The 10,803-nt window shown below is 31.2% G+C and overlaps 1 pseudogene; it reads right to left on the reverse strand.

Annotated features, from left to right (window-relative positions):
• Positions 1 to 6: 6 nt before the first annotated feature.
• On the reverse strand, positions 7 to 2,835 carry LOC121131148 (sodium/potassium-transporting ATPase subunit alpha-like; annotated as a pseudogene).
• Positions 2,836 to 10,803: the final 7,968 nt, after the last annotated feature.

Raw genomic sequence — 10,803 nt, forward strand, 5'->3', positions numbered from 1 at the left:
ATCAGCCCATTGTACAACGACAATGGAGCCAAAAAAGGCTGTGTGGCACGTGTACTCAAGTACTTTTCTATCGTGATAGGTCCATTCCTGACCCATTGAATCTTGCAAGTCATTTACGCCATGCGAATCCCAGGCTCTTCTTAAACCAAGGAGTTTGGACGGATAAAATCCATTCTCAGCCATAATTACAAAGTACACAAAGAAACCAGCAGAGGCTTGAATCATACCAATTTGTCCATATGTCATAGAGATTAAGCGTTCATTCACAAGTTTATCCGTAAATGGATTTCGAGGTTGACGTTTCATGATATCAGATTCAGCTTCTTCATATGCCATGGAAATTGCAGGAACCATGTCAGTACCCAAATCAATGCAAAGAATGGTTACGGTACCCAAGGGCAAAGGTACATCAGCCAAGATGAAAAGCAAGAAAGGAGAAATCTCAGAATATTAGAGGAGAAGAGGTAAGAATGATTTCTTCATACACACATCAAAATCACCTTCCCTTCAACATCAAAGTTGCAATGGAGCGGAAGTTATTATCAAGGAGAATCATGTGCTTGCAAGCTACATACATCAGATCCGTGGCCATAGTAACACTAATATCAGCTTTTCTTAATGTAGTGTATAATCCATGACACCATCACGCAAAGCTAACATGCAGCAATAGTTTAGCACTGATTCTCTGATGCCTTCAACACAACGCACTGCTTCTGCGGATATGCGCCTGTGCTACATGTACCGGAAGTGTGTACATCAATATATCATCTAGCTCCTTTTCTTCTGAAGATCTTTTAACTCTCCACCATGAACAACAGCTGCATGAGCTTCTTCTTGAATTAACTTGATCTACAGAAACACTTTTTCTGAGCTCCATAATAGATCAACTGTTTCATTTCCTTCAGAGATAATACCAACAGATTTAGTAATAGCTTTGCAGTGATTGATGATCCCCAGTAACCATAATAACCTTAATACCAGCAGAACGACATTTTTGCGACAGCATCAGGTACAGCGTGCTATTTGAGGATCAATCATTGACATAAGCCCTACAAATCTTAGTCCTTCAATAGAAAGTTCACATCTTCCGCATCAAAAGGATAACCTTCAGATATTTTTGAAGACTTAATGGCTGATCACAAAGTTCAAGAACACGCTCTCCAAGCCCACTCAAGTTCCATATATGCACTATTAAACTTGTCTTTCCATTCTGGAGTTAAAGTCAGTTCCTGCCCGTCAATCATTAGTAGCCCATCTTCTGAAGATTCTCTCTGGGGCACCTTCATTACCAAAATAAAGCGTCTGTCCTTGTTATCTTCAGATTCATGAATTGAAACTTGGTATTTATTTAGGAGTTAAAGGAATTTTGGCCAAATTTTATTCCTTCCTCGATGCATTACATTTCCATGGTAAGCTCAGTACATTTCAACAAAGCTGCTTCCGAAGCCATCACCATCATTTCCCTTGGAGACAGCAACACTTCCTGTCCAGTTTTAAATTCTGCTCGGATTACATAATGCCACATCACTCCTTCTAAATATTTCCAACCCGGGCATTTTTTGTTCATTGAGGTTCCAGTTTGATCTTCTGATGTATCAGCTTCCATAATTTGATTATCAAACCACATGTGTGCAAACTGTCATTCGGTTTTGAGTTAAAGTACCAGTTTTTGTTTCAGAGCAACTGGTTACGTAGATCCAAGGGTTTCTACCGCTTCCAAATTCTTTACCAACAAAGTTCTAGATGCCATTCTCTCAAGTAGTTAGTGTCAAAGACAGTACACAGTAGCCAAAAGACCTTCTGGCATTACCAGCCACAAATGACACCAATTAAGAAAATGACAGCATCAAGCCAATGGTAAATCCCAAGATAAAAAGCAATAACAAAGAAGGTCACAATGAGGAAAACAGCAACTCCTGCAGACGAGATGAATGAAATGGCAATTTTGTACAGAGCATTCTAATTCTTCCAATCCAGAAGCCAATTCAGTACTTACCCATAACAGTGTTATCGTGCCGATACGACAACAACACCTCTAGCTGTACCTTCAACTGCATTCGTGGAGAAAAAGCCAAATTTTTTGTCTCCAATGGGTTGTCGTTTGTGAATTCGGTAGACCTGGACTGAGGCTCGGATTCTCCAGTCAAAGAGGAATTATCTACTTTGAAACCCCGAGATTCAAGTAGTCTCATATCTGCTGGAACTCTATCACCAAATTTAACTTCGATGATGTCTCCAAGTGTTAACTCTTCAGCCTTGATGTTTAATTTCTCACCATTTCGCAAGCATAGAGCATACTGGGGTACCAAATTTTTGAATGATTCCATGATCTTTGATGATTTTGACTCTTGATAGTAGGAAAACACCCGTTACAACTACGACAACTTGATTAATATAATACCAAGTAAAGTTATCATCTTGGGTTCTTCATAAGCACTAGCTTGAATAGAGTAGGCAATGAAGCAAAGAATAACTCAAGCCAAGGAAAGAAGAGCACAAACCTCCGAATAAGTTTTGACAAAACTTTACCCATTCAGGTGTTGTGGGAGGTGGGGTAAGAGCATTCAAACCATACTTTCTATTGTGTTCAGCAGCTTGAGCGCTAGTTAATCCACTTTGAAAGTTTATGTTGTATCGTTTTGCCAATTCTTCTAAAGGTATTTTATGAACATCCAGCTCAAGCTCTTGCTTGAGACTGGCCATTTTATCATTAGCCCCTGAAATTGTATACATAATGAATAAAAAATTATACATACATAGTACAAATGATATATTATCCTATCCAATTATGGCAGTATTTTAATACACTTTATTTTTATAGGAGCAATACCCATTTCATTTTTTAAATACTTTTTTGTTTCTATAATTATTATAAAAGTTTATTTTCCTATAAATAATTAATTAAAAACTAAATTCTACATTTTAGAAAACTTAAAAGGTTTATTGCATCTTTTATGACTTGATACGGTGATTTTGCTATAAATAATCCAATCAAATCAATATTACTACATACTTATCTAGACACTCTTTTTAAATGAAATATTAATTATTAACATTTCAAATTGAAATGTCCTTTAGTTATATCTATACTAATAGAGAGGAATTCATCTATATGTATGGATGAAAAACTGTCTGGGGTGTACTGTGGCAGTAAAGGGTTAGTAGTTAAATTGTAGCTACTAAAAACTGCAAGAAGAGGGTACATATTTCGTATGACTTAACCCTTTGTTAGTGTAATGGGATTTTCTACACCCAAAATTTTTAACACCCTAAAACACATTAATATACATTGACCTGATCGGTCTAGTCCCTAACGAGAAAAAATAAATTTTGTGGTTGTTCTGACAATCCTTTTTCTGTAGTTATTTCGAATGACTGCAATTCTAATATAACTTCCCAAAACTTCATCCAAATTCATAAGTACGTACTTTGTACTAAATATAGCAAAAAAATGAATCTTTCATAAACTGAATTATGATATTTTAACTATGATAATAGAAAAATGATGACTTGTTGAGATTCCATAGTAGCACTGTTAAGACTACCTTTTTAAACAAAGACCATATTTTTAGCAATGCCTTCAGCTCATATAAGTACTTTTAGCATTTTCCTAGATTTTTACGAAATTAAAAAAATTACATAATTAAAAAGTGTAATATTGAGCCATTGTCGATGGGTGTGTAGTTTATTAAAAACTGTTTTATTTTTGGGGTAATGTTGTATTCCATTTCACTAATTATATTAAAAAAGATGTTAAATATATTTCCAAATCAATTCTATTATTGAGCACAGATCTTAATATTCGAATAAACAGACTCAATATGTACATGTTTTGCCATTTTGACTTTGTTGTTACATCCAATTTGAGTTTGCATCAGAGTGAATAGAACATATACATAGTTTCACATGTTAAATATAAGGCTTTCTATCCCAGGTTAGAAAATATTAGATATTATAAATTACTTTGAAATGTTCAGTTAAGTCTTTCTGTATATAAAATTTTTGTACCATAAAGATGTTCTCACACAAAGATGGATTGAATATTTTTTTAATGTAATAAATTCCAAATATAAAACGGTTTTATAATATGGAATACATATAGCGTTTAGAATGATCTCCTTTCATCGGTGAAAACTATCATGACAATTATTATTAAGAAAGAAGAAATGCCCAATTTAAGGTTTGTCTCAATTATACCTTTGGCGCAAAATTTCAATTATAGCCATTGTGTTCAATTTGACTTAATTTTAATAAAATCTGTTCATTTTAAAATTCTTTCAATGTGACGATATTTTTTTGTGGCACCTCAGAAAAATTAATTATAATGAGTTTTTTTATAGAAATGGACAATAATTCGTCATAGAATACAAACTCAAATTTGCGGGAAAAAAACATTTTAGCTTGATTTTGTTCACATGCTACATATGTATGTTCTCTTTAAACAATTATTTTTGATTAATTGTTTTATCTATTTTATAAGACAAAAATATTTTTTCTCTCTGCTAATTCAAAAATGAATTATATTATTGACTTCTTTGATTAAAATAATATCCCTGAAACAAAATATTATATATATTGGTGTTTTTTTCTATGCCAAAACGACCACTGGAGGCCAATTAGAAGTATGTGGCAGAATAGGATCGAAAATTAGGAAAGTACATTTTTGTAAACGTTACACATTCATCTATACTTTGGTAAAAAATTCAACTTTAGAATCTAACGGGTTGTGCATAGTTTGAAATAATTGGTTATATTTTTAAACATTTTGACGTGGAGTGTTCCCGTAGAGCCGATACAAATGTCACTAAAAATCATTTTATGAAAAGAAAATGTCATAATAATGTAGTTTCCTATCCTCCATACCCTTTTTTAGTGGATTACTGGGCCAATAATTCGATAAAGTATTTTGCCTTCAAATTTGATATTGTAATATTTTGTGAAACTTTTATAGCAATCTTATTTTGAATATATGTGGAATATGACTTTTGTATAGTGAAAGAAGAATTTGGGAGTGATACTTATCGTAAGGTGACTGGAAAGAGATGCAATTACCACTTTTCGTGAATATCGAAAACACTACTTTATAATTTTATAAAACGCAAATCGGGGAAAACCTACTATCTGATACATTTGGTATTTTTTTCTCAGGTAATTTTGCATCTTAAAGACTCTACCTTATTACATAGTTGCCACCTTTTTATGTTTTTATATGATAACAGGTCAGCTGGAAAGGTGGTAAGCTGACACAGAAAAATATATTTGTTTGGAAACATGTGATTTATTTATCCAATATAGTAACATTTGAGGGGATATTCTGATTATAGCAGTCATTCAATTTTCTGATGCCCTTGTTTTCCCTTTTTTTCGAATTGGGTCGTTTTTTCGTAGTTTTATCATTCAAACGTGCCAACAATGCTATGTAATAATCCTGGTTGATATTTTGGCCCTTTCCAGGGTTATCAATGAATGTTTTCCCATCCGTATCTCAGAATACTTATCCTATAACCATGAAAAGCAAACTCTTGCATCTTTTCACGCTTTGGATTTGCCTCATTGTGTGCCGTCTACTCGGTAGATTGTGAATTGGACTCTAGAGTATAGTGATGGAGCTACTGCCTCTTTCGGATAGTCCTTAGTGTCCGATGTTAACGAGGCTCATGTTTAATGATTGCTTAGTCCGAATAATTTTTTCAACCCAAGCTTTGGCTTTTTCAGTATTATTTTATTTTTGACCAAAAAGCAATGCTTCATTAATAAACAAAAATATTTTTTTAATAAAATTGTTTCACTTACAATGCTTTATCTCACGAACCAACTGTCCGTCAGCTCAAAACTTATACAAATAATGCTTGAAGCTTTATTAACACAGAGTTTGTTAAACACATATATACAATACATACATTTGAGTTAAAAATAAAATAAAACTTGATAAGAAAGTCTCACAATATACTTCCATTTATTTTTACAATCTAAATATCAATATATTGATATAAATTCAAGTGGGGAAAATTTATTCAATATGCAAATCACAAAACCTATTTCATACTTATCTTTTAGTACATTTGATGGTCCAATTTGAATGATAACAATATGGAAAAACCTTTTAATCAAATGAAAATTTAGAGTTTTTATATAGTTTTATTCTACAAAATTTATTTATAGTGGCATATATGTTTTTAAACAAGAGTAGATAATTTCTTTTAGCAGAGAGTATTATTTATACAAATGTAAGTTTTTTAATAATTTTCTTCTATCATGTTGTCATTACCATAATTTATAAGTATAAATGTAATACATTTCTAATTATATTTTTGTAACATATTCTTTTATTTACATAGATATACATACATATAGAGTGCAAGAAAGATATAAATTATATTAAACCCACTTTACTTTTCATGGGCTGTTTTGTAACATCATTTAAAAAAAAAAGTAATCTGGCTTTCTTGGCTTTTTTGACCTCTTTTCAATAGAAATTTTATTCAGTATTCGACAGGACTGTCATCACTGGTCTGTGTTTTTCAGTTGTATATCTTGCAGAACACTTTGTACTGAATCGGGGGTGTCTGCAGAGGTGGGCTGGGGGCTACAGCCACTCAAATTAAGGAATTTTCATCTAACTAGAAAAATTGAGCATTTGCTTTTTTGTTGAATTTAATTTGTCAAATTATTTTTTCAAAATATTTAATTTTTTCTAATATTGTTCCTAAAACTTTCATTTTCTCTGAATAGTTATTGATTTTTGGAAATTTTTTCCAAAAAATTAATTTGAAGAACAGCTGTGGATTTGAAATTTGATATTTTTAAATTAAGTTTTTCAATTTTTTTATTTTTTAAAACTAAAAAAATTAATATTTCAATTTAATTTCAATTTTTATTCCAAAAATTTAATTTTTTCTATTTTTATTCCAAAAACTTCATATTTCTACTTTTTTCAAAACTAAGCCCCCCCAAAAAAAAAAAAAAAAATATATATATATCTAAACATAGCTATCTATTCGTGCAGACACTCCTGTGAATGACAATTTTACACTTTAAAATGTTTAATTATTTGCTACAAATTGCAATTTTGAGATTAAATTTTCCAGAAAAAAAATTCAAAAATCCACGACTCCTTACAAATAAATTCAAAAATCCACAGCTCCTTAAAAAAAAATTAAAAAATCCACAGCTCCTTACAAAAAAATTAATTATTTTTCTATTATTAATTAAAACAAAAAAATCAAATATTAAATTTTCTAGTAAAAAGCAAAAATTCCTTATTTTTTGGGGGGGAGGAGAGCTACAGCCACTCCAGCGTACCACCTGCAGACGCCCCTGATTATAATGCCTAGAACTACCCCGCATCAAAGATTAACAGAGTTCCTCACACCAGCAGAAAGCCCCTGATCGACTCAATCGTCCCAGAATTCAAGAATTTAGATCGGGCTCTAGATTCTAGGGCCTGCGCATATTTGAAGACCTGAATCTATACAATTATTTATACCAACGGAGGTTTCATTGAGTGAGATATATTTTCCAATGATAGTATATGCTGTTTTTGTTTTTCGATTAAATCTTAATAAATTACCATTTTATATTAATTTTAAGTAGATGGATTAGATTTCGGTGCTATGTATGAATGAAAACAGTAAATTTTCTATCAAAGCCAGAACAATGTTGTGATATTAATGATATTTCGTGGTGTTTTTGGTTGTAGCATGGAGCGTGTGTAGCTAAGAACTCCCTTGCCTGATCAGCCATATTTTAGTCAACACCTGGATTGGCTACTTTAAATTTTTTTATCCTTCTCATTTATTTATTGAGTGGTTGTCTCTATAAAAACGATTCTAATAGCGGTTCGAACCAACTTAGAAACTCCTCATAATTAAATGAATTATTTAGTAACGAATTGACACTTTATCATTGCTATTCGTGCCAAATAATTATAGATTTTTTTTTTTGAAGTTGGTATAACATGAATGATAATCTTTATTATTTAGTATTGTAGCTTCAATTTTGAATCGGATCGGATATCGAATTACTCATTAATTTTTCGTCAAATTCCCCAAAGTGTCCTTTCGTTAAAAAGGTTTGTCGATAAAGTGTACTATAACCATAGTCATTATCAATGTATTGATAGGGAGTCATCTATAATAGTCCCCGAATTACCCCCCGCCCCTTCTATCTTCCAAATAACAGAGCCAGGATTACGGCACTTTTCTATATTTAACTTTTCAACCCTTTTTATAGAATATTCTCTTTTATGGCTCCTTCTAATCAAGGTTTTGAATGTTGAAAATTAAAAAAACGAAATAAAACTACTTTGTTTTATTTCTCGAATAAAATTTTAATTCACCATCTTAATTAATACAAGATACAATTACACTAAATTAAAGGCCATTTTACCTAAATATGATGAAGCTATTATATGTCTATTAGAATATGAAGAAAACTTCTTTATTTCTTAGGAAACATAGCTGAAATAAATTTTAAAGAAATGCTCAATCTGTTCATCAATAATTGTAACACATGTGCCGAAAAGTCCTGATCCTCACGCATAGATTCTATTTTTATTTTTTTTTGTTTAATTTACCTCATTTACAGTTAGTACTAACCTTTTAAAATAATTTAAAAAGAGCCAATTTGGAACGAAAAAAACTTTTATTTGTTTGGCACAGGTGTTTCATTGCTCTCGAATATTCTTTTAAAAGTAATTATTCTAATATTTGTTCTGTTGTAATGCTAAAAAACTCTAGAAAAGTATTTCATCTTGGAGGTGAAAGGAAAGTTACGGAGCTTTTAAAACATTTTTATTCCATATTCCAATGTAAATTTTATAGGCTTCTAAATATCACAATAATTCCTACCTTTTAAAGATTGTATCTTAATCCCTTATTGATTACGGACATCTAATTTTTCCCTTAACCTTATTCTATAAGTATCATATTTGATATACATAAGGATTGAAAATTTGAAAATATTTTGGCTAAAAAGATTATAAATGCAATAGTAAAATATATAGCCAATCGATGATTAAATATATTATACATATTGAAAAAAATTCAAGTTTCGTACATATGACCTTGGAGTGTTACAAATACTATATTAACAATTCTAGACATCCCCTATCAAAAAATGCTAAAATACTTCTTTTTTGCCCCAAAATAAAACAAATCTAACTTTAGAGTTGCATTACTATCACCAACTTGTCCACAATATATATAGGGGTGTTCAAAATTAAGGTGACTGACTTTGTATTTTTAGAAAAAAAAGGAGTTATTAATTTCATCGTTATTTATGTTGTAACCCCCTCAGATACAATTAACTTGTGCCAATGCTTTTTCCAATCCTCGAAGTACTTCTCATAAGCACTTTTCAGTAGTATAGCCTTGAGCTCTTCCAGTGATACAGTCTTTATCTCATCAATCGTTAGAAATCTCCGTCCTTTTATAGATCTCTTCAGTTTTGGGAACAAACAAAAAAAAGTTATATGAGGCCAAATCCGGTGAATATCGTGACTGAGGCTAATTGCAACTGATTATGGTGTTGTTTTTGGCCAAAAAATATCTCACAAGCAAATAGTTTTTCCACAATTCCGTACGTTTTCTTCGTATAGCTTTTTGCAAGTGGTGCATAACTTTAAGATAATACTCTTTATTGACCTTACAACCATATAGTAAGAATTCCTGAAGCATTACGCCACGGTAGTAAAAAAAGAAAAAACATCGAGCTTTGACGTTTGATCGAACTTCATTTCTCGTCATTGGCATCATCTCGACTATACTTGGAAGAGTTTTTACCCCTTGAAAACATTTTTTATTTATTCAGAACAGTTTCATCGTATACCATTGTCAACATTTCAAGGGTTTTGGAGCACTTAGTATCCTTTTTGTTTACAAAATTTGATGCTAATTCACCAAAAACAATATACTTATAACCGTTATGCCTCTCTAAAACAAACTAAACATATTATATAGCTAAAACATTAAATATTTGTTTGTTTTGAGTGTACTAACATAAACAAATCGAGCATATGGAATGTACGTTGCCTACAAAATTTTAAAAGTCACCTAACTTTTTGAAAACACCTCCCTCGTATATGAACAATAATTATAAAAAATTGGAAGGCTTATGACATTATATGATTCGATTTTCACTGGGCACGTCATTACCTTGACTATATTTAGCCATTTTTCCTTAAAAAAAGGGGGAAAAATTATTGAATAGTAGTTACCAATTCTTCCCAAGGATTATTCTACAGAGCTGTATAATAAATACAACAACTAAATTGTCGAATTAGAGGAATAACTCCGTGTCATCACCTTCAATACAAAGTTGTTTTCTACATAAATTATTTATGAATACACAAAATTTAACTTAATACTTAAAAGGGTTGTATTTCGGATAAAATTTGAATGAAATTTGAAAACTTAAAATTATAGCATGCAACATTTAAATCTAAACATGAGTATAACTGCAAAACATTCACTACCAACATTATTCTATTAAATATAGGAATTCATTTCTAATTTTTTTCTCTTTGGAAACATTAAGATAATTACTTTGAGCTTTGACAATAGTAATAACAATTATCTTAAATATTTAAAAAAACAAAAAAAAACTAATGAATGCTTTGGAGCTTTTGGCACAATAAAAGTTACATGAAAATAAGAGAAGAATACATAACTACCTGACTGATACACGACTACTTAGCAAGCGAACATAGCTTTACAATAATTGAGCATTTTTTATATAATTTTTAATAGTAGGTTTCTCTTTCGATCCAACTACCTGGTGGATATCTTCTGAGCAAGTATTTGC

Source organism: Lepeophtheirus salmonis, unplaced genomic scaffold (assembly GCF_016086655.4).
Source record: "Lepeophtheirus salmonis unplaced genomic scaffold, UVic_Lsal_1.4 unplaced_contig_1887_pilon, whole genome shotgun sequence".
In the NCBI taxonomy this organism is placed as follows: Eukaryota; Metazoa; Arthropoda; class Copepoda; order Siphonostomatoida; family Caligidae; genus Lepeophtheirus; species Lepeophtheirus salmonis.